Source organism: Psammomys obesus, unplaced genomic scaffold (assembly GCF_907164565.1).
Source record: "Psammomys obesus unplaced genomic scaffold, mPsaObe1.curated_primary_1811, whole genome shotgun sequence".
Taxonomy (NCBI): Eukaryota; Metazoa; Chordata; class Mammalia; order Rodentia; family Muridae; genus Psammomys; species Psammomys obesus.
Window position 1 is genome coordinate 51685806 of NW_026587216.1, and position 25912 is coordinate 51711717.

Sequence of the window (25912 nt, forward strand, 5' to 3'; positions counted from 1 at the left end):
CCCACATACCCACTACTACCAACCCAAGTTTATGTTCCTTCTGTCTCTTAAAAACAAAATAAAACAAACAAATAAAACCTCACAAAGCAAGGCAGAAAACCAAAAAATCTGGAATCTGTTTTGGGTTAGCCAACTACTCTTGAGCATGAGGCCAAATCTAGAGTATGGTTGATTGCGAATATTCCCAGAAGTCCTTGTTTTGAAAGGTCGGTACTGCTATTAATAGATAGTAAATCCTTTCAGGCGAAGGAAGTACTAGAAGGACGTTAGACATTGGGAATGTCACCTTATAGGAGACGCTAGCCCCTTATTGTATTTCTCTTTGTCTCCTGGCAAAAGAAAGGTACATAGGTCTCCTCCACCATCATCCTTATTACATTACACAGTGCTGTTAGAGGCCCAAAGCAACGAAGCCAAGCAACCACAGACAAAAATCTCTGAAAGCATGAACAAAGTTACCAAATTACAAGGTGATTATTTTAGGTATGTTGTCAATGATGGAAATATATAGAGAAAATAAATTCTCTTAGCCTCTTGTAAAGCACACTGTATGGAATTTATGTTACATGTATTGTTAAAAATTAAAATAAAAAGATACCTCACTCAGGATGATCTTTTCTAGTTCCATCCATTGGCCTGCAAAGTTAATGACTTCCTCGTTTTTAATAGCTGAGTAGTATTCCATTGTTTAAATGTACCACAATTTGTGTAGCCATTCTTTGGTTGAGGGTCATCTAGGTTGTTTCCAGATTCTGGCTATTCTGAATAAAGCAGCTATGAACATAGTTGAGCATATGCCTTTGTTTTATGGTTGAGCATCTTTTCTGAGTAAGGGATCCCAGAAGCAGAGAGACACACATGGTATATACTCACTTATAAGTGGATATTAGCCATAATATATAGGATAACTATACCAAAATCTACAGACCTAAACAAGGAATACCCTGGGAAGGATGTTGAATTCTCATTCAGAAGGGCAAACAGGATAGACACTGGAAGTGGTAGAAGACATGGAACAGGACTGGAGCTTAGATGCCCTCCAAAACATTCCACCCAGCAGGGGATTGAGGCAGATGCAGAGACTCAAAGCCAAACTTTGGACAGAGTGCAGGTAGTCTTATGGGAAAAGGGAGAGATAAATGTACCCAGAGAGGACAGGACAGGAGCCACACAAGATCACCAATGCCAATAGATAGATAGATAGATAGATAGATAGATAGATAGATAGATAGATAGATAGATAGATAGATAGATAGGTAGATAGATAGATAGATAATAAATAAAATAGATAGATAAATAAATAGATAAATGAATAAATAAATAAATAGAATAAAGGCAGGGCCAAGGGAGGAGAGCAGAGACTGATGCATCAGCCAAAGACCATGCATAGAGAAGACCTAGATCCCCTGCTCAGATGTCGTCCATAGGCAGCTCAGTCTCCATGTTGTTTCTCTAATAAGGGGAGAAGAGACAGTCTCTGACAGGAACTCAGTTGCCTGCTCCTTGATCACTTCTCCTTGATGGGCGATGGGCGACCTAGGCAGCTCACAGAGGAAGAGGAGGAAGGAAGTCCTGATGGGACCTGATAGGCTAGGGTCATACATTAGGGGTCCAGGAATTCCCCTATCAGTGGACTAGGGGAGAGGGATAAAAGAGGAAGAGGGTGGAAGGGTGGGACTAGGAGAAGATGAGGGAAGGGGCTACAACTGGGATACAAAGTGAATAAACTGTAAATAATAATGATGAAAAGAAAAAAAGCAAAAAAGAAACATCAGACTTTGGTATTTTCTGTAGGTCTGGGGCAGTATCTAGCATCAGAAGAAGAAGGGAAGAACTCTTCTAGATAAACTCCCACTTTTAAATAGATGCTGAGCATAGTTCCAGATAAGGCTTGGGCTCTTCTTCGCTTTTCACGTGCTGTAGTGTACTTGGAAGCTTATACGCTTTTCTTTTCTTTGTTTTCTCTTAAATCCACTCTCAATAATATTTAGTGTTATTGTATTAAGCATCAGTGAATCAAATTTCTTCAACAAAGCCTTTTTCATAATATTAAGAAAAATATTTTTTTAATTGTAAGAATGTTTTAATAGCTACTGATTCTACTTTGACTTCTGGATCAGCATTTAACAAATTCTAAAAATACTGGTAGCCCAGCTATCATTAATAAAAGCTATTATATATTGGAATTTGTTATTCAGTTGCTGTTTCACTAGTTGTTTTGTTGGTTGTGTCATACAATCCTTATAACAATCCTAAAAACTATATACATATATACACATATATTACATATTATTATATATCATATTATATTATATTATATTACGTATTATATTATATATTATATATTATGTTACATGATACATGTTGCATGTTATATGTTATATATTATATGTAAGTTTGACCCATTTATATATATAACCTATATCTATTATTTATTGTTGTATAAAAGTAGCTAAAAAATATTAGCCTAAAACAGGAGATACTTATATAATAATGATCTGAAAACAGGAGATATATAGATATATAAATATCAAAGGTTAAATAGGTCAAACTTATTTCAGGAAGCTAAAACTTAGAGAGAATACACTCATCAAATAGGCAGTTGATTCAAACTCAATTCATTCAGGAACTGACATTAAAATAATTGACTATTTCTCTGGTATGCTTTTTTAAGTTCTAATACAAGAAATGTATTAGAGTTAAAATGAATTATAGTTGGTGCTTAAATTAAAATCTACTATCTTAGAAGCATTTAATTATACTTTAATGTTATCTACTGTTTTATAACAAATAGCCACAAAGAGATTAGCCTAATACAGAAGATACTTTTATAATAATGTTCATAGATCTGAAACCAAGATATGTCTTAGTGCCTTTGTTTTCTCTCGTAAGAAGTTGGCTGAGCCTGGTGCTTGTGTGGAAGTCCATCTTCCTGATAATGGGCTCTGGCAACACTCAGTTTCCTGGGGTGGAAGACCAGAGGGCTTCTGTTTCCACAGCTGTCAACTGAGGGCTGACTCTGCTTTGAGAAACCACTTGTTTTCCTTGGCTTCTCAGAATGAGCATTTACTTGCTCATGGTCAATCAATAATAGCAAACGATCTTATAATTATAAACTTTATACTCTTCCCCACAGTTCTTTTTTTAATTAATTTCTTTTTCCACTTTTATTTATTTATTACAGTTTATTCATTTGGTATCCTAGTTGCAGTCCCCTCCTTCAAGCTCTCCCAATCCCACTCTTCCTCCCTCTTCTCCTCCCATGCCCCTTCCCAAGCTCACTGATAGGGGAGGTCCTCCTCCCTTCCATTTGACTCTAGCCTATCAGATCTCACCAAGACTGGCTGCATTGTCTTCCTCTGTAGCCTGGTAAGGCTGCCCCGCCCCCCCCCAGAGGGAGGTGATCAAAGAGCCTGCCACTGAGTTCATGTCAGAGACAGTCCCTGCTCCCCTTACTAGGGTACTCACTTGGACACTGAGCTGCCATGAGCTACATCTGTGCAGGGGTTCTAAATTATCTCCATGAATGGTCTTTGGTTGGAGTATCAATCTCAAAAAGAACCCCTGGGCTCACATTTTTTTTGGTTCTGTTGATATCTCCTTGTGGAGCTCCAGTCCTATCCAGGTCTTTCTATCTCTCCCTTCTTTCATAAGATTCCCTGCACTCTGCCCAAACTCTGGCTATGAGTATCAGCATCTGCTTTAATACCCTGCTGGGTAGAGTTTTTCAGAGGATCTCTGTGGTAAGGTCCTATCTTGTTTCTTGTTTTCACCCACTTCAGATGTCTATTCTGTTTGTCTTTCTGAATGAGGATTGAGCATCTAAAACCCAATCTTCCTCGAAGGCAAGTAAGTTCCTACTGTCTTTGGACTATAGAAGATACTCGTTAACATACTTTCTTTATATTTTTTTATTTTATTTTTATTAATTATAGTTTATTCACTTTGTATCCCAGCTATAGCCTCCTCCACCACCCCCTCCCAATCCCAAACTCCCTTCCTCTTCTTCTCCTATGCCCCTTCCCATCCAATGGTCCTCTTCCCCTTCCATCTGACCCTAGTCTATCAGGTCTCATCAGGACTGGCTTCATTGTCTTCCTCTGTAGGCTTGGAAGGCTTCTCCCCCATCAGGTGGAGGTGATCAAAGAGCCAGCCCATGAGTTCATGTCCCTGAACAGAACACCAACAGCACAAGCTCTAAGATCAACAATTAATAAATGGGACCTCATGAAACTGAAAAGCTTCTGTAAAGCAAAGGACATTGTCATCAGAACAGAACAACAGTGTACAGATGGGGAAAGGATCTTCACCAACCCTATGTCTGACAGGGAGCTAATATCCAGAATATATAAAGAACTCAAAAAGTTAAACAGCAACAAATCAAGTAATCCAATTTAAAAAAAAATGGGGTACAGAGCTAAACAGAGAATTATCAATAGAGGAATATTGAATAGCAGAGAAACACTTAAAGAAATGCTCAAGGTCCGTAGTCATCAGAGAAATGCAAATCAAAATGACCCTGAGATTTCACCTTATACCTATCAGAATGGCTGAGACCAAAAACTCAAGTAACAACACAGGTTGGAGAGGTTATGGAGAAAAGAAAAACCCTCCTCCATTGCTGGTGGGAATGTAAATTTGTACAACCACTTTGGAAATCAATCTGGTGCTTTCTCAGACAATAGTGCTATCTCAAGATCCAGCTATACTACTCCTAGGTATATATCCAAAATATGCTCAAGTATACAAGGACGTTTTCTCAACCATGTTCATAGCAGCTTTATTTGTAATAGCCAGAAGCTGAAAACAACCCAGATGTGCCTCAGTTGAAGAATGGATAGAGAAATTGTGGTACATTTACACAGTGGAATACTACTCAGCAGTTAAAAATAAGGAAATCATAAAATTTGCAGGCAAATGGTGGAAACTGGAAAATATCATCTTGAGTGAGGTAGCCCAGAAGCAGAAAGACACATATGGTATATACTCACTTCTAAGTGGATATTAGACATATAATACAGGATAATCATACTAAAATCTGTACACCTAAAGAAGCTAATCAAGAAGGAGGACCCTGGGTAAGATGATCAATCTTCACTCAGAAAGACAAACAGGATGGACATCGGAGGAGGGAGAAAACAGGGAACAGGACAGGAGCCTACCACAGAGGTCCCCTGAAAGACTAGACCCATTAACATACTTTCATATGATGGTTTCAGTATATGGGGAAAGATGGTCATCAAAAGAGAAGTTAAAAGGTAACACCACTCATCCAGTTCACAGGAAATTCAGGAGATTCAGTGGTATGGTAGAGAACAGTTTTGTGGGAAACACTAAACACTAGTACCCATTTCCTTATGCAAAGCTAGGACCTAAATAGATAATAGTTATTTAGGACCCACTGCAAGCCAGACTCTGCTATGCAGTTTCACAAGTATCATCTCAACTAGCCACCTGCTTTTATGTTCCTCAAGAGACATAGAATAAGAATTGTTACTGAGAAGAGAGAGAAAGGGGGCAGTAATGGAGAGACTGATCAGCGACAAACAGCAACTATGAAGAAAAACTTATATCTTCTAGCAGTGTGCATACCTAGATATTTATAGGAATTTCCTATAAGAAGTTATTGATATTTCAGTTAAAGTAATAAAATGTCTAAAATAATAAAGTTGATAATTAATATATATTTAACATTTGCAAAGGATAAAGCATTTAGAAATAAATTATTTCCATACAACTGTTATAAACTACTGTTATCTATTTATTTGTTTATTGTTTTTAATTTTTTTTCCTTTGTATATTTTCCAGGCCAGAAAGGTCTCACTTTGGAGTGCAGGCTGACCTGAAACTCACTATGTAACCCAGTGTGGTCTCAGTCTAGTAAAAATCCCCCAACCTCAGTTTTCCAGATGCTGGGATCAAAATCCTGAGCTACTGAGCCTGGCTCACTTCCTATTTCCAAGAGAAAGTGTTGGGTTTTATGTTTGAGCCCACGCATGCAGAGGTGGGGGGGGGCGGTAAGGAGAGCTTGGTGGCTTGTGTGCATGTTCGCGTACTGGTCTATGGAAACCAGAACAAGATACTAAGTGCTCTGCTCTGTCATTTTCTGCATTACTCCTTTAAACCTAGATATCTCACTGCCCCAGGAGCTGATCTGGTGGCCATCAAGCCCCACTAATCCTCCAGTCTTAGACTTTACAGCACTGGGAATTCAGATTTTATACATGGGCCATGCCCATCTCTCTATGCGGATGGAAATCCAGACTCCAGATCTGTGCTTTCCCAGCAAGCAGTCTTACTCGCCCAACCATTTCCCCAGTCCCTTCCGTTATTATTAGAGGCAGCATCTTTCCATTTTACTCAAGCTGGTCTCTCATTCATGATCCTCTTGCCTCTACCTTCTGTTGTTATTAAAAAAAAATGCTCTACCACTCACAGCTTATTGTCTTCATTTTACAAATATAAAAACCAAAGACTGTAGAAATTAAATAATTTACCAAAGTCACACGGAAACTGAGTCAAGATTTGAACCCAAGAAATCTGAGTCCTTCACCTTAGCAGTAGGGACTAATATTAGCAATTTTCTCAAAATGTGGCTTCCTTCTTCAAATAGCACACACACATCAGGGTTTAAAAAGTTCAGTTTTCAAACAGGAATAGTTTGCATGGAGCAAAAGTCTATGATAGGAATAAATGTTTCAAGATTGAAAAAAAAAAAAAAACCTCATGTCATATATCTGCATGTCATTCAAGTTTCCACATTTCCCAAAGTATGTTTAAAATTTAGTTGTGAAGTTTCTCTGAAAAAAAGGTGCCTTTCCTCAATTTCAAACTTTCCTGTCTTTACGTGAAGTAACGTAACCTTATACCACGTAATAATCTACCTAGCCTGCAGTTTTGAAACTGCAAATTGCTGTGCTGACAAGGAGGTCTTCCATTTCTTGGGGCTGAATTCGGTACTCAGCTACAAGCAAGGCCACAGGCCTCCTGGCTGGAGTTTTTAATGCTTCTTTAAGTTTCAGCTACTATTATCTCTGCTGCTTTTGGAGGCACACACAGTATCTTAGGGAATCTGATTTGTGAATCTATTTTTGTTTTTCCCTAAACAATCTTGAGATCGATTTCATATTAATTCACGCTGCCTGCTAGTTCCTCCATTCTTTGAAGTCTTAGATTGAAGCCCTATTTTAAAATTGTGCCTTGGTTACACGAGGCTTGACAAACCTACCTAGTTTAAAAATAAGGTTTTAAATGAAAACCCACAAAGGATGCCGCTGTACAATCACACTATAGGACGGACGCTCAGGACCACATCCCTGTGTTGTTCCACAGCAGCTAGGATGGGCTTTGCTCTGCTGTCTCTGGAGAAATTGGCAGCCAATGCTCTCCATAAGGACCTTCCCAGGAGAGTCAATCATAAGCAGTATAATTTACATCTGATTGATGAAGGTCTTCGAATCTCAGATACAATTGTTTTGTATCAGAACTCTTGCAGGCCAACAATAAAAAATTGTGCCACCGGTACCCAATTTTAATTTTTGTCATGATCTATCACCTGTCTTTCTACATGTACTTTTTTCAGAATTAACTTTTCAGCAACAGTTATGGAAGGAAGCTGCAAGAATATCACAGAAACCATTCAATGATAAGTCTTTTATAACCACACTACCTCTTTCAATCTGATAATGATTAAAGCATTTCCCTTGTTACTGCAGAGGATTTTTCTTTAAATACTCTTTTTAAAATAAGCCACTTTGTTTTTATTTATGTAAGAAAGATTACAATTGCCAAAAGAAATAGAAATGCATTGTGCCTTTATTTATTTATTTATTTTATTATTATTTTTTTTTTTGTCCTGAGAGAACAGCAGGGCTAATTTAAAATAAAAATAAGGAGGGATGCCTTAACTTTACAGTTAAAGATGAAATGAAAACTCTAAATGCAATTTGTGGCAGGGAGCCTTTAAAACATCCAAAGGATTGTCTGCATTTTGCAAAAGCTCTGACCAATCTTTAAAATGGCTTGTCCATTAAGCCGATGTATGTCTGACTCAAAACTCTATTGCAAGCAAAAGCTTCCCAATTATGAAATTGTAGAAGAATAAGTCTGACAGAGTCTCATCAAATTATAGGAACAAATTTCAAGTTTATAAACTTCAGAAAGTGTTGCAATGTTTCCTGTTAAGAAATCTCACAGAGGACCTCTGAAAGGCTCTGCCCTGCAGACTATCAATGCAGATGCTGAGACTTATGGGCAACCTTTGGACAGAGTGCAGGGAATCTTAGGAAAGAAATGGGAAACAGTAAGATCTGGAGAGGACAGGAACTCCACAAGGAGAGCAACAGAACCAAAAATTCTGAGCACAGGGGTCTTTCCTGAGACTGCTATTCCAACCAAGGACTATGTATGGAGATAACATAAGACCCCTGCACAGATGTAGCCCATGGCAGTTCAGTATCCAAGTGGGTTCCATTGTAATAGGAACAGGGACTGTCTCTGACATGAACTGATTGGCCTGCTCTTTAATTACCTCCCCCTGAGGGGGAAGCAGCATTACCAGGCCACAGAAGAAGACAATGAAGCCACTCCTGATGAGACTTAATTGACTAGGGTCAGAAGGAAGGAAAAGAAGTCCTCCCCTATCAGTGGACTTGGGGAGGGGCATGCATGCAGAGGGTGGAGGAAGGGAGGAATTGGTTTGGGAGGAAGGAGGGAACCACAGGGGGGATACAAAGTGTAAAAAAAAAAAACAACAAAAAAAAGAAATCTCACTTTTCAAACTAGGAATACACCTCATGGACTCATATGTTCTTTCACTATTCTTGGCATGTGATTGATTGCCCCTTACTTGTCAGAGTGTGCAAAACAATGCAAAATAGCATCCATCCCTTTTTATTGATTAAATGTTTAAACTGGCCTTAATCTTGTTCACACACTACTAGAAGACAATTTAACATGAATGTAATCGTTCATATTTGTTTTACAATTATCCACTCTTGCTTCCTAATATTACAGATATGAAAAATGAAATTGAGAATCAAATGTCTCATGCCAAAGCATGAAAGAAGATAGAACAGAAATTAGAACCCACACATTCTTTGTTAGGTCCCCGAGTCAAACAGTAAGATTAATAACGCCACGCACTGCACAATATTGGCTTCTCAACAACTGGTGGCTTGTGTACTAAACTATCTTTAACAATATAAACTACTGGCGGAGACTAATTCTATTACGTGTAATACTATCCCTCTTTCTGCCAGGCAACCATTTTTACGCTGTGGAATGAGTGTAGTGTGTTACACAGTCCTCACTGAGATACAGCAACCACTCAGGGCAAGGGAGTACAGAGAGAAGTCAGAGCCAGAGAGCCTAGACTGCAGGGTCCTGTCTACTAACCTTTCCTTGACTTTAAGATTGAGACATTACTAAAACATGGGAGATTCTTAAAGAGTTCAAGTAAATTCATAATGCCAACTACAGCTCAAATTTGTTGCTCCCTAAATTATAGAGCTACAGTGAATTGAAACTGAGGTTAAAAATGTTGGAGCAGGATGGTGATGGCAGGCACTTCTCTGAGTTCTGGACCTGCCTGGTCTACACAGTGAGGTCAGGATGTGACCCCTGCTAAAGGGATAATGCTAGGATTCAAAATAAGCTGTTTTTTTCCCCTTAAAGTTACTATGCAAGTTTTTTCTTAATGGATAACAATGTCCTTACTGATCTAGAGGATGCATACACTTTAATCATGGTTTATCTAAGGACAGCATGATGTCACACTGCCCTGAGGAGCCAGACAATCTCCTCAGGAAATGGGGCTCCCATGGGAGAATTGGTGCCAAAATGATTTTTGGCCTAAGAAGATATCCTGTTAGTCTATGTAAGGACCCAGAGGTAGGCCGGGAGATGAACATGCAACAGCTTTGTTTGCTTGTTTACATTATAGCAAGAAAAAAGTTCCAAATACGACCTACAATCCGACACGTGAGGTACAGACAGGCGAGTGCTGAGTATGCGCTATGTAGATGTGTACAGAGAGACGGTCCTTCGATGGGGAATACACACAGATGGACGCATGTATGTTTTACAAGAACTTCTAACTGGAAGACAAAGACTACCTTATTTTGGAAGAGAGGCCTTATGTTTCTATCTACAGGAAAAAAGAAAAAGCTATGTATGCCATCAAACTGTTGGAGATCAGATTTGACCGGGAAAGGCCTCCTGAAGATCTTGGCTACAGACGAAAGAACAAGCAGGAAACTTGTATTGCTGACCCTGTTGGATGGGAACAGCTCTGAGACTGGCTGAGACATGAATGCCTATACATAGCCAAAAAATCCTCACTTATCCTGCCATTCCTTAAATGGCATGGATAAGATTAGCATTACAATTTGGTACACAATCTAGAATGGCTTAAAGAAAGACACATGCCTTTTTCTGCTCATACAGAGAGGAGAGAACCATCCTTAATTAATTTGTGCATACTGCACATCTCATGTATTTATAATATTAGGACTGTATAATAAGAGAAATTATGTTTTCAGGGCAACAAAAAAACACCAGTAAAGTTGTATTGATCCTGACAAGATTCATCCTGGAGGAAGCTGAGATGCTGACACAAGATATTCTAGCATCCTACATTGTCCTGCCTCAGACTGCTTCAGCTGTTCCTCACAGCTTGCTTCAAGGACAGTTTAAAAGAAAGCTGCTTATCCTTTATTACATGTCTAATATCCACTGAGAAGTGAGCATATACCATGTGTGTCTTTCTGCTTCTAGGTTAACTCACTCAAGATAATCTGTTCTAGTTCTATCCATTTGCCTACAAATTTCATGATTTCTTTGTTTATAATTACTGAGCAGTATTCCATTGTGTAAATGTACCACAATTTCTGGATCCATTCCTCAATTGAGGGACATCTGGGTTCCAGAATATGGATATTTCAAATAAAGCTGCTACAAACATGGTTGAGCAAACGTTCTTGTATACTTGAGCATATTTTGGATATATGCCTAAGAATGGTATAGCTGGATCTTGAGGTAGCACTATTCCTAAATGTCTGAGAAAGCACCAGATTGATTTCCAGATTGTTGTACCAGTTTACATTCCCACCAGCAATGGAGGAGGGTTCCCCTTTCTCCACATCCTCCCCAGCATGTGTTGTCACTTGAGTTTTTTATCTTAGCCACTCTGATGGGTGTAAGGTGAAATCTTAGGGTTGTTTTGATTTGCATCTCATTGATGACTAAGGATGTTGAGCATTTCTTTAAGTATTTCTCTGCTATTTGATAAATCTGTACACCTCAAGAAGCTAAGCAAGAAGGAGGACCCTGGGTAGGATGATCAGTCCTGATTCAGAAAGACAACTGGGATAGACATAGGAAGAGGAAGAAAACAGGGAACAGAACAGGAGCCTACCACAGAGGGCCTATGAAAGACTCTACCCAGCAGTGTATCAAAGCAGATGCTGAGACTCATAGCCAAACTTTGGGCAGAGGGCAGTGAATCTTATGAAAGAAGGGGGAAAGAAAGGCCTTAAGGGGACAGAAACTCCACAAGGAGAGCAACAGGACCAAAATAATCTGGGTCTGGGGTCTTTTCTGAGACTGATACTCCAACAAAGGACCATACATGGAGATAACCTAGAACCCCTGTACAGATGTAGCCCAAGGCAGCTTAATGTCCAAGTTGGTTCCCTAGTAAAGGGAACAGAGAATGTCTCTGATATGAACTCTGTGTCTGGTTCTTTGATCACCTCCCCCTGAAGGGGGAGCAATCTTACCAGCAATTAGAAAGAAAATGCATCCAGTCCTGATGAGACTTGATAGCCTAGGGTCAGATAGAAGGAGAGGAAGACCTCCCCTATCAGTGAGCTTGGGGAGGAGAATGGAAGGAGAAGAAGGAGAAAGGGTGGGGTTGGGAGGGGACGAGGGAGGGGACTACAGCTAGGATAAAAAGTGAATAAATTGTAATAACTAAATAAACTGTAACAAATAAATAAATAAATGCTGCTGATTTCAATTGGTCTAGACTTTTAGACTGTACCAAACAAGGCTTTGATTGAGCCTGAAATTTCTCAACTTTTAAAGATCGACCACAAATGTTATTGCTAGCTTAATTAACCATTTTCCCAGTTTCCTCTGGGCTCCCAGAAAGTATCCTATGTCCCAAACCAACATAAAACAATCCAAAAAACAAAAATGTCCCATTTTCATAGGTTGGGGTAGGCAGATTTTTTTGTTGTTTCTTGAGTAATGAATGCTTGCCATTATAAAGGGAATGGTTATAAATTATTAATTGTCTTATTCAGACAAAAAAAACAAGATATAGAAACTTAGACTCAGGGATTTCTCTCTTCTCTTTTCTCTATATTTCTTTCTTTCTTAGGTAAAGGGATAGAGTTTGAGAAGAAGAAGAAAGAACTATAGGAATATCATATAGGAATAATAAGATTAAAGGTATACAATTATTTCTGCTCTTCAACTTAGACTTCTGTTATTCTCATATAAGGTTATTTTTATTTACACTGTTATAGACTATTCTATATTGATACAGATTTAAGGTTTTTATTGGTATAAATCTTGTTATATTGACAAAATTTGTGGTCAATTTTGATACACACACATTTGTGTATATACATATGTATGTGTGTGTGTGTGTGTGTGTGTGTGTGTGTGTGTTTCAACTCATGTAAGTTACTGTGCCCAACAAACTGTTTAGAATAATTAAGTAATACAAGTTCATGGTTAGTTATTCAGGCTCATAGCCATATCAGAAATATTCTTCCTAAGTAAAACAGATCATAAATAGAAACAAGCAATGTTTGCCTGTTCAGATTTTTAATAGATAAAGATAGATAGATAGATAGATAGATAGATAGATAGATAGATACATACATACATACATACATACTTACATACATACATAGATACATACATACAAATATGTACAATGTAAAAATAAAATAGAAGACTCCAAAACCTCAGAGACGTACAGAATATAGTATTTAAGATGTTTTTATTTAATTTAAGGTCTTTTTAACTTTACATGTGAGCTCATGGAAGCACCCCACTCTACTTCAAGGAAGATGATGTATATCATAGGGCCTCTATTTTGGAGACAGCTTCAAATCTACCAGAGGTAATTGGTAGATCAGCTTTGAGGTTTTTAAATCAATTTACACAGCTAAGCAATACAATCTACAAAAAATATTTTAGACTTAGAGCCACTGTCGTTACAAAATTCCTTCATTCTATGACTGAAAAAATTCCAGGCAGAGCTTAGAAAAGTTCTCAAAGATAATGGAGTCTAAACACACATGGGAAGCCATGACATAATAACTTTTATTTTAGAGGCTAAGATCCAATTAATGTTCTTCTAAAAGAGGCCAAATAGAGACCCTTCATTCCTTCCACCATGTGAGGACATAGCCAGTTTGCTACCTATGAACCAGGAAGTTTTTTCTTAACAAACACAAAATCTGTCAAATCCTATTTCTTGGGTTTCCCATCATAAAGATTTTGGTAAAACAAAAGAATATGATTAGGTATTTGTGGAATTGATCATTATGAGCGTTGAAGATTGCCTCTCCTACTACATATTAAGGTAGCAAAGGCTTTTAAACAATACTGTAAGTATGTGAGTGTAAACATGCAGAAATCTAGAATTTGTCAGTGAAACAATGTTGTTTGTTGTGTTGAACGTAGAAAAATCGTAGTGAGAAGAAATGGCAGAAGCAAAGGGAAAACTCAGCACCCAATAAAAACAGGGAGAGTCTCTCACTTCATGTTTTAGTTGCAATGTTTATGATTTCTTTCATAATAGTTTAAACAACCACAGGAGGTTGTTGGTCCACAAAGATCGATAGCCCTTGAGCTTTGTTAACTAACCCTATTTTTTAACACAGGCATTTGTAACAACTAATCTAGCAGCACTGACAGCAGCCATGTCTGGCCCACCTTCTCCAAAGCCCAGGGAATTCCTTCTCCCACTTTCAAGTCAGCAGTGACCTTCTTATCAGAAAATGATCCTTAGACTGTTTTTTCATCACCTGTATATACTTTGAAGTCTATTGCATTATTTATGATTTTGTAAGGGAAAAATTCCATCTAGAAGAAGTTTGATTTCTTAAGCAATTTTCTGAATCATCCAGAATTATAAGAATTATCTGAAAAAGCATCTTCAGATGCATTTTTCATCTCTGAATTTTAGTTAGGGCCTCAGTAATGAATTGTCATGTTAATGAAAGCACTACAAAGGCAGGGAAAGTCTACTACGTGACAGCAATGAAGGGAGAGAATTTGACTAGCATGTATTTTACAGAGTACAAACTTTATCAAAAATGCTTATTTATCCAAATGTTCAGACATTGTGTGAATTCAGTTCACATGCAGGTCGGCGAGAGCAAGGCTTTCTTGAAGGAAATATTATGATACTAATATTTTTACTGACTAAAGATAGCTTCCTCTCTGCAGAATGAAGGAACTCTGGCATGCGTTCCACTGTTGCATGAGTCCCACTCCTCACAGGAGGGGCTAGGGCACAGCTAAGGTCCTCCTGCGTGGAACGGCGTGGTCCTCTCAAGAGCACCTTGTCTACCAGAGCTGCACACTTGTGAACTATCCAAGTGCTCTTCAGGATGATGAGCTTTTGATTAGCTCTTTCAATTAGTGTTTATTTTCTTAAGTAGGATACTCACAACAGTTTCAAAGCTCTGAATCTCTTTTAATCACTGCCTTCAAATTAAGGGGAGCATACTTTTAAACTAGTCTCTTGCTGCTTGGCCAAAAGATCAAGTATTAATACAATTTAAATATGAAAGCTAGTTTTCAATAAACGAAGATCCCCTTTAAAGGAAAGTAGCAATATTTGCCGTGACTCCAGGAAGTAAACGCTTTCATCGCGCAGAACTTCTGACATATTCTTTCCTGATTGTTCTGTTTTTACACTGTTAGACCAATGAAAACACCTATTTTTTCAATTGCCCTAACACATGCGCTCTATGCACTTTCTCCCAGGAATCTTATGTTCTTAGTCTAATTTGTAAGTGCTGCACAAGATTGATATTTTAAAGTAACTACAAAAAGTCTGTAAAGGTCACTATTAAATCAATTGAGAAATTGAAATATAAATTACGTGTTAGGTAATTCTGTTTCATGGATATAAAATTTCTTCTTTGGCTGAGCAATAGTGCCATAATTATTTTTAATTCTGATAGGTAGTCAAGGTAGAAACATAAATGATGTAGAATGGAAAATGTGCAAACAATTTCAAAGTGTTTTAAAAATTCTCTCACCTCTCTTTTTATCCTTGGTAAATTATGTAAAAATAGATGATAGATTAGATATATATAAAGATAGAGATTAGATAGATAGATAGATAGATAGATAGATAGATAGATAGATAGATAGATAGATAGATGAAATGTTAATAATAGGTATGGCACAGAGTACAAGCCCAAAGCCCCCACTACTCAGGAGGGTGAAATAGGATGATTCCTTTGCACAGGAGTTTGAAGACAATTATCAGCATTATAACTTTGTGTGCCAACATAGAAAGACAAGGAGGGAAATTGGAGCCTGAGGAAGAAGCATCAAAGGTTGCTTCAAGAGTGTTTGTATTTTTCTTCCAAAATTTTTTTAAAAATTTCTTTTTTGTTGTTGTTGTTCATATTATATCCTTGTTGTAGTCCTATCCCTCCTCCCCTCCCAGTCCCACCCTCTTTTCTTCCATTCTTCCACATCCCCTTTTCCTCGGAAAAGGAGAGCTCCCTTTTCCATTCAGCCAAGTTCATCAAGTTGCATCAAGTTTGAGCATGTCCTCTTCCTCTGTGCCCTGTCAAGGCAGGGGAAATTGATCTAAAAGATAGCAACTGAGTCCATGTCCCATGCAGTCCCCACTTCCCTTACTAGAGGACCCACATGAGACCTAAGCTGACCATCTGCTACGTCTTTGTAGGGGCCTAGGTCCATTTTATGCATGGTCTTTGGTTGATGCTTCAGTCTCAGCAAGTCCCTCTGGGCCCTGGTTAGTTGTCCCTGTTGGTCTTCTTGTGGAGTTACTGTCCCCTCCAGGTCTTTTTCTCTTTCCTCCCACTTTTCCAAAAGATGCCCTACACATCACCCAATGTTTGGCTGTGAGTCTGGGCATCTATTTTGAGGCACGGCCGGTACAGTGAAAGTGCGAATGGCTCATTAAATCAGTTGTGGTTCCTTTGGTCGCTCGCTCCTCTCCTACTTGAATAACTGTGGTAATTCTAGAGCTAATTCATCCTGATGAGTACTGACCATCCTCTCAGAGAGGGGGTGGTGCATTTATCGGATCAAAACCAACCCAGTCATCTCCCTCCCATCTCTAGCCAGTGCTGGGTACCATCTCTCAAAGGACAACTCTGTCAGGCTCCTGTCTGCAAGATTAGCACAGCATCTTCCAACTTTTTTATAGGCTTGAATTTATTAAATATTAAAGTTGTGGAGAAGTCAATCTATAGATTTTACCACCTTCTCAACCTTTAGAAACTATTTTCATTTATTAACAATAATATATCTTATTATTGAGTGGGCAGAACACAGAAAATTCCATACTGGCCAAAAAGTCAAAAGGAACCTACTAAGCTCTGTGGGAATATTGCTTTGGGCCTGAAATTATTCAACACGAGTTTTTGTCTCAAAAGCTGAACGTTCCATCTTGAGCCCTTGATGGCAAGAATTTCTGCAGTGAACTCTACCTTGTGTGTGGAGGGGGGGTATTTAAGTCTTCTTTGTACACCATAGCATATAAATGATCGTGACACTAATATCTAGACCAAGGTGAAGAGCAAACGACTATTACATGTTCAGCTATCAGTGGGACACCTATGTCACTTTGTCGAGGGCTCGGGGCACATAGCAAGAGAAGGGTAGAGAGGCTCTAAGAGCGACAGGAAGGAATAGAGTATTGGCAAACAGCGCGCTCCAAGCATGGCATAGCATGGCAGTCTTGAATTCACAGCAGTTGACCAGCTGCACAGAGCCTGACAAAATTGAGTCCCTCAACATCTGGCCACAGAAGAGGGAGGGAATCTAGAGTCTTCATCCCTCCCTGAGGATTTATACCAGTTAACAGTTTCTGAGTGTGAGTAAAAACATTTTTTTCAGTGGCAGAGATACTGGTAAGGTTCTTGAAAGCAACCATTGAAACTCACTGTGTCACCAAAAACAATAGCATGACAATAGAAGGTGGAAAAAGGAAAATAGTTGGTGGAATGAGAGGAAAAGCAGAATACTGTCCAACACACGCATGCCTTGGCAATAAGCCCACATTCACATACCATGTTTATGTACATGAATGGTGATAATTTTTTAAATAACAAAATAGTTACCATCTAAGTCTCACAAAAATATGTGATTTAATTATAAATTCAAGATTAAATTATATGGGCACTGTGATGGTCAACTTCATGTGTTCATTTATCTGGGCACAATGCCCATACAGTTGGACAAATATTTATGAATGTTTCTGTAAGAAAATTTTAGATACTCTTTAAATCAAACTTGTTTCATCATTATATGTGTATATGTACTGCATGCACACACACACCATGACATTTGTGAAGGTTAGAAAACAAAACTGAGAAAGCTCCAGATTGACTTCCAGAGTGGTTGTACCAGTTTACATTCCCACCAGCAGTGGAGGAGGGTTCTCCTTTCTTCACATCCTCCCCAGCATGTGTTGTCACTTGAGTTTTTCATCTTGGCCATTCTCATGGGTGTAAGGTGAAATCTCAGGGTTGTTTTGATTTGCATTTCCCTGATGGTTAATGAGGTTGAGCATTTCTTTAAGTGCTTCTCTGCCATTTGATATTCCTCTGTCAAGAATTCTCTGTCTAACTCTGTTCGCAATTTTTTGATTAGATTACTTGGTTTGCTGCTTTTCAGCTTCTTTAGTTCTTTATATATACTGGATATTAGTCCTCTGTCAGATAAAGGGTTGGTGAAGATCCTTTCCCAATCTGTAGGCAGTCGTTTTGTTTTGATGACAGTGTCCTTTGCTTTACAGAAGCTTTTCAGTTTCATGAGGTCCCATTTATTGATTGTTGCTCTTAGAGCCAATAGTGCTTTCTCAAGACCCAGCTATACCACTGCTAGGTATATACCCAAACTTTGCTCAAGTACACAAAAGGGATACTTGCTCAACCATGTTTATAGCAGCTTTATTTGTAATAGCCAGAACCTGGAAACAACCCAGATGTCCATCAACGGAGGAATAGATACAGAAATTGTGGTATTTTTACACAATGGAATACTACTCAGCAATCAAAAAGGAGGAAATCATGAAATTTGCAGGCAAATGGTGGGATCTAGAAAAGATCATTCTGAGTGAAGTATCCCAGAAGGAGAAAGACAAACACGGTATATACTCACTTATATAGACCTATAAGATATGATAAACATAATGAAATCTATACACCTAAAAAAGATAATCGAGAGAGCAGACATGGGGTAAGATGATCAATCCTCATTTAGAAAGACAGATGGGATGTGCATTGAACGTATGACAGGAGTCTACTGAAGGCATCTGAAAGACTCTAACTAGCAGTGTTTTCAAAGCAGATACAAAGACTCATAACCAAACCTTCGGCAGAATACAGGGAATCATATGAAAGAAGGGGAGTTAGTATGATGGGGAAAGGATAGGAGCTCTACAAGGACCAAATATATCTGGGCACAGGGTCTTTTCAGAGACTGACATTCAACCAAGGACCATGTATGGATATAACCTAGAACCTCTGCGCAGATGTAGCCTGTGGCAGCTCAGTATCCAATTGGCTTCCCATAGTGAGGGGAACAAGGACTATTTCTAACAGGAACTCAATGACTGGCTCTTTGGCCTCCCCACCCCCCAAGGGAGGAGCAGTCCTGTTAGGCCACAGAGGAGAGCTTTGCAGCCAGTCCTGAAGATACCTGATAAAACAGGATCAGATGAATGGGGAGGAGGTCCCCCCCATCAGTGGACTTGGAAAGGGGCAGGGTGGAGATGAGGGAGGGAGGGTGGGATTGGGAGGAAATGAGGGGGCGGGATACAGCTGGGATGCAGAGTTAATAAAATGTAACTGATAAGAAAAAAATAAAATAAAAATAAATAAATAAAATAAAATTATGAAGTAGCAACAAAATAATTTAAGGCTGGGGGTCAACAATATGCGGAACTATATGAAAGTGCGGCAGCATTAGGAAGGCTGAGAATTACTGCTCTGGAGGCTGGAAATGTCTTTTTGTAGTTAGATGTCCTTAAAGGCACAGTTAGGTTGTTCCTACTACATTAGAAATCAAGACTCCAGAACTCTTTCCCAGTAGCCATATACATACACTAACAAATATCCTGATAGGATGGAGAGAGAATCTGTAAATGTGTCTTGGTCCTGAAAGAACTGTATGATTGTAGGCATAATAAAATTTCCTCACAACTAAAAAAATTAAAAAATAAAAAAATAAATAAACTCAGGTCACCAGGCTTGGTCAATAAGCACCTCTTCCTTACTGAATCATCTTGCCAGCCCTAATTTTATATTTAAATAAGCTTTTATGCTTGTTTGTTTACTTTTGTTTTGTCTTGTTTTAATTTTTGTTATTAATTTTTTTCTTCACAATTTATTCATTATATCTCCCAATTGAAGCTCCCTTCTTCAACTCCCCCAGTCCTACCCTCCCTCATCCCCTTCCCCTAGTCCATTGAAATGGGGAGTTCTCCACTATTGCCTTCTGCCCATAGCTTGTTGGGTCTCATCAGGACTGCTTGGATCCTCTTCCTCCCCACGGCAAGGCTGCATCATCAGGGGCAAATGATCAGAAAGCAGTCAACTGAGTTCAAGATAGAAGCAGCCCCTGCTCCCCTTACTCAGAGATCCACATGGAGACTGAGCTGCCAATTGGCCACATCTGAGCAGGGAGTCTAGGTCCTCTCTATGCATGTATGCATGGTTCTCCGTTGGTGCATCAGTCCCTGAAGGACCCCCTGGACTCAGATCTTTTAGCTTTGTTGGTTCCCTTGTGGGGCCCCTGTCCCCTCCATGTCCCTCTAATCCCACCCCCTCTTCCTCCATAAGACTCCCCACACTCTGCCAAAAATTTAGCCCTGAGTCTCAGCATCTGCTTTGAACCCCTGTTGGGTGAATCCTTTCAGAGGATCCCCTATAGTAGACTCGCATCCTGTTTCCTCTTTTACGTCATTTTTGCCATTGTGAATGAATATATCTGCTTTTTTTTGATAAAGTGGATTTTGATAAAGTGTTAGAAAGCCTCCACTGGTGGAAATCTCTCAGCTGTCTAGCTGAATGCTTGGATGGTATGAGGGCTCCCTCCTCATAACCAAAGTGTCTAATGATCCCTTCAGTCTCCATCTATCACACCAAGTCCTCCTTGTCCATCTTTCAGTTGTAGTACATAGGGAATGCATAGATTCAGTAATGTCCATCTAAAGTCAGGGAGTTATTATAGAACCTTCAGTAATTTTTTAATTCCAATAATGTTCCTAATTTATTTAAGAATTAATTGAGTCTTAACATTGTGCTAAGGCCCAAGGATTCACTGGTAAGCAAAGTTACCACTGCCTATGCTTCATTCCCTGATCTGGTGGAAACGCTATGGGGAAAGGGTGAGTAACCATGGGGAGAGGAAATCTGGGGTAAAGCCTCGAATAGCTGCCATCTACTTAACTGCCTTGTATAATCCTTTCCCCATGAGTATAGACACAGAGTATAAATACGATGAAATCTCTTTCTTATGAAGTATCTCTCCTGTGACTGGTTACTAAACAGTTGACCTTGAGGTCAATAAAATAGTATTATTTTCAGTATATTTTGGTGGCACTGTCCTAATCAGTGCAGGTTTAAAACAAAGAAAAATAACACCAGAAATATGCATCCTTGGTAATCTTGCAGAAAATTAACAGTCATGTAATGCTTTCTGTAAAAGAGTGTTCTCCTACGAACTACAGGCAGCGTCCAAGCACCACCAGCAGTCCAAGGCTAAGAGCTCATGAAAAAAGATCAACCTCAGTCACACAACCCCAATGAAATAAATTTTCCCATCAATAAGTTGCTATACAAAAGGCCTCTGAACCTTAAATTGGGAGACCATCCCAGAAAACAACTTGACTGCAGCCTTTTCACACATGAGCAGACACTCCCAGAAAGCTGTAAGCGGGCTGCTAACCTGCAGAGCATATGAGATAATCGACTTGTGCTCTGCTGAGGTGGCGAGTGTTCTCAACCTTCCTAATGCCGCAAACCTCCAATGCTGTTCCTCATATTCTGTTGACCCCCCCACATAAGGTTGTATTTGCTGCTACTTCGTAACTGTAATTCTGCTGCTGTTATGAACCATAATGTAAATACCTGTGTTCTCAGTCAGTCGTTTGGTGGCTGCGACCCAGCAGTTCTGAACTGCTGTGTTAAGTGGTTACCTTTCCAGTGACTAATTTTATAGGGATAGAAAAGTAATACAAGACCAGACTACAGGACTGACTCAGTCAAGTAAGGTTTTCCCAGGGTAGGGATATTTACATTTATTTCAAAAGAATACATTGCTTTAACTAGAAGAAAAGACTAGATCCACAAGGTATAAATTTTTTGTTTTTTAAATTTATCTATTTGTTTATTACAATTTATTCACTTTGTATCCCAGCTGTGGCCTCTCCCTCTTCTCCTCTTATGCCCCTCCCTGAGTATAGTTATAATTTTGAAAAGCTGTTTCTACAGTAATCATGAAAAATAACAAACATACAGACATGCAATGGAGTAAACAACAAAGGACATAGAATAGAAAAGAGAGACAGAGGAGTGGGTGGCAGAGCGGAGGACTCTGGAGGTTTTCCCAAAAGTTCCCGGAGTGTACCTCAAGTCTCAAGGACCACCAGTACAGCTCTTCTCCTCAAAGGAGAATTACAGAACCTCACTGAACATTCATGAGTGTCTGTCTTACTGGAGAACCAAAACTTTGATTGGAGATCTTACATTGCTTAGTCACTGTCCCGCATCAAGCTTTAAAATCAGTTGGCAATCAACACCTGGGGGAAATTCCTGACAGTGCCTGAGAACAGAGGAGGAAAAAGAAGGTATTCCCGAGAACCACCCCATGGGAAAGAACCAACCCCTGAAACTAGTAATGATACTCTGCTGTGCTTGCAGACAGGAGCCTACTGTAACTGTCTCCTGAGAGGCTCCGTCCAGCAGCTGATGAATACAGATGCAGCAGCCAAACAATAAGCAAGCTCAGGGAGTTTTGTGGAAGGGGAAAGAAGGATAGAGGGAGCAGGAGAGGTCAGGAACACCACAAGAAGACCTACAGAGTGAAATAACCTTGGCCATGGGGGCTCACAGAGACTGAACCACCAACCAAAGAAGCAGGCATGGGCTGGACCTAGGTCACCTACACATATGTAGCAGATATGCAGAGAGGTCAGCGTGTGGGTTCCCTAACAATGGGAGTAAGGGCTGTCTCTGACTCTGTTGTCTGCCACTGGATTCCTTCCCCCTAGCTGTGCTGCCTTGTCAGGCCCCAGTTGAAGAAGATGCACTTAGCTCTGCTGCAATTTTTTGGGTTCCAGGGTGTATTGATACCCGTTAGGGCTTCCCCTTCTCTGAGAATAGAGGAGGAATGGGGGAGAGGGAGGGCGGGACTAGGAGGAGGAAGGTCTGGGATCGGGCTGTAAAGTGACTAAATAAATAAATAGAAAAAAATCTTTTTTATAAAGAAAAAAATATATATATATATATATCCATCTCTCTGGGAGTACAGCTCACAGGAGTGAGTTGGCTACCAAACACTGATCTTCACTCTCATAATTTTGCTGCAGAAACAGGTCCTATATCGAAAAGGAAAAGCTCTGGGATACGATAGATTTCTCATAACTACGCAAGTTTCTTTTAAAGGAGTCATGGTAGCTTTCTGGACGGTTTAAAGAGGAAATATTAAGCCACCTCTACAGTTACACTTACACTGCATGCAAAGAGAACATGTTTCTTGAATACCACAAAACACCTCTTTCTTCTTCTCAGACACTTTCCATCCTAATTGCCAAAATTAAGTCTTTCTTAACATTTGTATTCTATTAAGAAATGCAAGGGGCTAGAGAGATATCTCAGCGATTAAGACCACTTGCTGGTCTTCCAGAGGACCAAGGTTCATTCATTTCCTAGTACCCACATCAGGTGACTCCCAACCATCTGTAACTCCAGCTCCAAAAAAATAAATAAATAAATAAATAAATAAATGAATCCAACATTCTCTTCTGGTATTTATGGGCACCTACACACGCACACACACGCACACACACACACACACACACACACAGACACTCATGCACACACTCACATTGTTTTATAAGCCCGAAAGAAATCCATGCAAAATTTGAAAATAAATAAAACACTGAAGGATTACAAAGAAAGGAAGTGCTCCTGCTCCACTCTCCACTACAGAAAGTTTCATCCCTAAGCACTTCAAAGGTAACTGGTAAAGTACAATAAAAATTACATAATTTACGGTTCACTGGATTCAGAAATTCCGCATTATATAGAAATATAATCAATCTGTCAGGGATTCAGACATGTCACAGCAGGAAGTACTTTTGACCTTTCATGGAGAGGCAAGAAAGATGAGGTGCTGAACTGCATATTTCACTAGGTTTGTTGGATTATGTATAGTTATCTTTTCAGAGTTTCTGTCCAGAAAATGAAGCCTTTCTGTTCAATAATTCTTTCTGGTTTGCATTGAAAAATAAAGCCTACAGTTTACTATTTGAACAAAAACTTTACCTCTTGTCCACCTAAGCCTTTTTCTGTAAAATCTCTTTCTTTCAAGAAAGGTAGAGAATTCGTGAGGAGATCACCTCGAGAACTCACAGGGGACATAGGAAAACCATTCTTTGCAGGGCTGAAGTAGCTCCTTTTTGGTCAGCAGACTCTAACACAGAAAGAACCTGACTATAAAGAAATGTGACTGAAGAATGGTTTATTCAAAAACTGTGACTGGTATTTATAGGAATTTCGCACTAGCTGTAATAAATAGAGAATAAGTTATAGGTCAAGAAAGACAAACATAGAAGCAGTGTGACAGTTCAGGCCAGAATCAGTGTGGTGCTTTAGATCCGCACTGTATCAGTATGCCTCCAAATCAGTATACTTCTGCAAGTATCCATCTGAAGATTCCTGTCTCAGTCCACTGCACTTACCACACTCATGAGCCTGCTTCTGAAAGAACAGTCTTTAGATCTAGTACTACGCCAAGCACTGTGACTTGAAATGCCTGGCCCACTTTACTGTGATTTGGGGATACACCCTTACTAGCCAGCACTGGAGCAGCTCCTGGACTCACAAAGTGCCTACGTGTCATGAAAGTGACATAAGGTGTCACTTGAAGAGCACAAATGTGGCCATAAAAGTTGTGCACCCAACATGATCATTATGCCTTTGCCTAGGTGCCATCTTCTGTTAATTTGTTATCTTTCAGCTATTCTGAGGACATTTTATGCTCTGGACTTTATGCTCTGGTAGATTCATAGTTAATTGAAATCCTATTTTTGAGATTGGGGAGGGGTTAAAGAAGGAGCAATAGATTAGACATTAGGACTGAATATCAAACAAAGACTGAAGAGGTTCGGCCAGTGTTCTAGAAGAAACGTCTCACTTCTACCCGAAGGCAGAGGTAAGAAACAAAGAGGAGGTCAGTTAAAATGTCCTACCTCATAGTAGGTTCATATGGTAGCTAATTCATTACATCTGTAGAGCTTGAGACAGCTTTGTGCTAGGGGCGAAGAGAGGATTAATATACAAGTCAGTAAATAAGTACTTTAACTTCATAGCACATAACTGATGCAGATTGATGGTTTGTCAAATAGCCTGTGGTGATGGTTATGGATATGAGGAACTTTGCATTTTTGGTGGTGGGGGGGTAATAAATTTTGCAAAATCCTAAAACCTGGACCTCTACACATTCACCATTAAGATCACATATCTAGATTTGAAATAAACCAAAAGGATGGTTTCATTATTTTCTGTATAAGAACGACATTGAGAAATTAGCTGACACTGTGTTTATATAATGAACCAGAATTAAAATGGTAAAAGCCAAATTATAATGTAGAAGCACTGCCTTTGTTTTCCAAGAGATGGGAAGTAACTCCTCACAGATCTGAAACCGGTGATTCACTAAAAATTAATATTGGCAGTCTTTAATCTATTTAGTTGACACTTTGAAGATTATAATTAAAGACCCTCAATAAATACATAATAGATGCAGTGAAGAATTAAAGGGGACATCTTTTCTGTGAGATCTCTCTTAGTAACAAACTGAGGAAGGTCTGATTTTGCCTTTCATAAAAACTATAGTCACAGTATTTCAGTACTAGTACACTGGCATTTGTAGTTGTTTGGGATACACCATAGCAGCTCACAAAGGGCTCATGAGAATGTCTGTCTTTCCCTGGTTCGCGCTGCAACAATCTTGTCTATTTCTGCTCCCAGTTCCCTGGATTATCCTGCAGAGTGTGAGTCATAGGCAGGACCTAAGGAGATGTATCATCTCAGCTGCTGAACTTCTCAAGACCTGTGTAGGTTTGTCTTCACAACTAGACCCGAGTCTTGCTCCTTTTATACTGAGGCACAAAAAAAAAAAAAAAAAAAAAAAAAATTTCCCTGGGTTTTAATGATTCTAAAACTTAGAAAAGGCCAAATACATTACATAATTTATCTTTAGCAGGACTCTGAATACATCCCTGAGTGTTCTTCATCTTGCTATCAAGGTCTCTGTCAATAATTTCTTAGTTTCACTTGATGCTGGGCAAGCTATTTTTCAGTACCAAGATCATGTATTAATTTTCAAAGATGTTTTTGCAACATAACATCTTAAAGGACATTAAACTTTCTTATATAAGTCAATA